This window comes from Wasmannia auropunctata, unplaced genomic scaffold, assembly GCF_000956235.1.
Source record: "Wasmannia auropunctata unplaced genomic scaffold, wasmannia.A_1.0 LD336103.1, whole genome shotgun sequence".
Taxonomy (NCBI): domain Eukaryota; kingdom Metazoa; phylum Arthropoda; class Insecta; order Hymenoptera; family Formicidae; genus Wasmannia; species Wasmannia auropunctata.
This window is the reverse complement of record NW_012026787.1, coordinates 1563521-1566708: the sequence shown is the minus strand read 5'-3', so window position 1 is coordinate 1566708 and position 3188 is coordinate 1563521. Positions and strand designations below refer to the sequence as shown.

General features: G+C 39.7%; 1 long non-coding RNA gene across 1 annotated transcript; it reads right to left on the bottom strand.

Annotated features, from left to right (window-relative positions):
• Nucleotides 1-1654: 1654 nt before the first annotated feature.
• On the bottom strand, nt 1655-2613 carry LOC105457618. Its single transcript, XR_975417.1, has 2 exons — nt 2254-2613; nt 1655-2004 (listed from the first exon to the last, which is right to left on the bottom strand). It is a non-coding gene; the product is annotated as an uncharacterized LOC105457618 (long non-coding RNA).
• Nucleotides 2614-3188: the final 575 nt, after the last annotated feature.

Here is a 3188-nt window from a genome sequence, read left to right as displayed (position 1 = left end):
CTGTTTCTCGCTATTTATCAACAATAACAACGAGTACAAACAAATATAGATAGTGAATGAAAGACTGACAGGAGGTATTTATAGAAAATTTGACGAGAAACCGATAACGAAATTGTAATTAATATCGTCGTAATGGAAAAAAACTTTATTATGTTGCGTAAACAAGCGTATAAACGTAAATAGATGTATGACGATTCAAGACGTTTTATATTAGATATAATCGCTTTATCGCCCTTTAGCGTAATCGGAACGATTAGCTGTTCCAAAGTGACACCAAAAATAGCATTTCGAGCGAGGGCCGGGGGTGGAATGACGCGACCATTAGTACATTAGGCCGATGAATACAGATCGGAGGCGCAGATCGGAAAATTTAATGCACGTACTGGTTGACGATTGTATTAACTAACGATCGTCAAAATGCTATTACAACGAACGGAAGTCGACTGTATATATCGAGAATACATACAGAGTGATTGAAACCTATTGCATCATCTACACTGAGAGAAAAATGTTTGGTGACTATAAATGGTAAAATAATTACAGTTAGGAGCCCCATTTGTATAGTTTTTATTGTGCTATAATATTAGTGATAATAATTATATTTATAATTCTACAAAAATTGTATTTATATAGTTCAAACAAAAATATATAGTTGGTACCGAAAGTAACTATACATTATTGTAAACATTTTTTTCTCTCAATGTACTAATAATAGATTTTTGAAGTTATTTAGAGACGAAAATTTTAATACAAAAACATTAAAACTACAATCATTTTAGCAAGTACAAATAAATTGAATACGTTGGAAAGTTACGAAAATATAAATTTACAAAAGTGTACGCATTATTAATATTAATATTTAAACATTAATATTTAAGGGTATTTCACAATGGATCTGAACGCGCGAATTTCGAACAACGCGATTGATTTTTAAATGCTTCTTATTTGAAAATTTTTAGTCTCAATGTTTTGGTATCAGAATTTTCATCTTAATTCTCTAAATAATTTCAAGAAGACTTCTACCATTAGTAAATAGTGCAGTAGATCTGAGATAACCTGTGCAGCATAGGCTATGGGCAGAATTATACGAGAAATCGCATCGGAACACGCATATCGTTTTCGCGTGCCCTTTGTTATCAATCGGATAGCCACCCAAGGTTAATTCACCTGGGAGTCTCGCGAGTGGCGCCGATTTCGTTCGATTTTCCCCCTTGATTCGGCGAATCCTCGAATACACGTTTCACAATCCATTTTCCTCTCGCGCGTCTTCCCGTTTCGTTCGTTATGGCGATCGGTGGACGACAACGTCGTCCGGCGAATTATCCGGCGAATCGCGATGGCAGAGGAAAGTTGTTCTGCTCGTGCACCTGCAGCTGCACCACCTCGTCGAGCCCCGAAGTCGAGGAACCACCGGATGGATTTTGTGAGTTGTGACGGGCGCGTTTCGTGCTGTGGGAATAAAATTACCATTCGTCCCCTTTTTCTCGAACACCGTCCTCTTTTTTAGGACGTACGGAAGAATTTTCCGAAGGGGCCTGGGCTATTGGGAAATTTTCTAAATATTTTGCTTTAACTCTTCCCGTGCTACCATGTATTAGTTCGAATTTAATAATAAGTGTAGTACGCATGAATACAGTCGAATAAAGAAAAATAATTGATCATAATTGGTCTATTTCTTATGGCTTATAACTTACTGCACACTATATATTATATTTATTAATGAACAATTAGATGTAAAATAATTATTCGTAGACTGTTTTGATCAATTTTACAAACCTACACGTAATTTTTGTATACGTCCGAGATTGATATGTGGGTTTTTGATCTGTAAGTTCTAATTTTGAAAATTTTGATATGGCAACCCTAGCTGGGAGACAATCATGTGAAACAATCCTAGATATTACAGCGGGCGAGCAATCGCGAATCATTCCCTTCCTTCTCCAAATTTCCTCTTCCGGCTTGCGTTGTTAGCTCATTCGGCAGTGCCGTGACGATTGTCGTATTCTGAAACCGTAAGTGGTCCGCGACATCCAAATGAATGTCTTTTTTTTTCTCCTTTATCATTGCGCTGCTCAATTGGATCTTAACATGTACACATACCGCGGATAATAATTATCAATTTGTCCGATGAATAACACGCACGCGCGCTCGGCACCTTCAATGTCGCTGCGCGGATGGCCCTGTCGTTTTATCACTCGCGACAGCGAAACCGAATACCGAGCGAAGCATCGTATTGCCTCACGTTGTACTTACTCGCTTTAATGAACCATCGATAATGGTTCTCCTCCTTCACCTCCGTTTCCTCGTGACAGCAATGTTCCATCTTGATTCTAGCATCGCTGTGGATCAACTCTTGAGATATTGTATCCTATCGTGTTACAAGATGATCTTCCCGCTTCTGCCTCGCTAGATGTCCTTAATTTTTTATTAATTGTACGACCACCGTGAAAAAATCACTAGCCGCATATACTTCGCCTCTTCCTGTCTGATTACCGAGATGCAGATACACATACATCTTTAATGCGTAATGCAACAACTGCTTTGTCACGCGGTACCGCCTTTCGCTTTTTGTTTCCGCGTCTGTCGAATTTGGAAAAGCACGACTAGCTAGAGTGACGTGAGCTAGTCTTGCCGCAGAAAAGAAAGAAAAAAAAGAAGAAGCTAAAAATACAAAGCTTGAAAAGTTTGTCGATTGGTTTACAGGTTCGCGGAACGCAGTCAAGCTGGCTGCCTCCGGCGGTAATCCCGCTGCTGCTGTCGCCGCATCCGCGCATCCTCCCGTGCTTTGGAGCTCCCGCAGGAAGCCGGGTAAGTCCTTTCATTCGTTTGACACTTGCTCTCGGGCGATTTCCAACGAATATCGATCCGCGTCGGACAAAATGTATCGACGGGAGTTGCGTTTGTTCCACGATATTGGGCGAGAGGGCGTATTACGCACACTCGCGCAAGATATAACGGGAAATAAAAGCGAATTGGGATCCTGATTAGTTTCAATGAGTTGTTCCTTTCTGTTATTGCAGTTTTCCATGTTCCACATAGACTAGATTTACGAATTACGAAGAATGAATACCGACTCTTTTCAGCTTCGCGGATTAATGAACATCCGTAAATTTTTATCGAGCATCATTTTTGTCAAAGTCCATTTTTTTTTGTTGAAAATGAATTATCGTACGTACCGCGGATGTTCT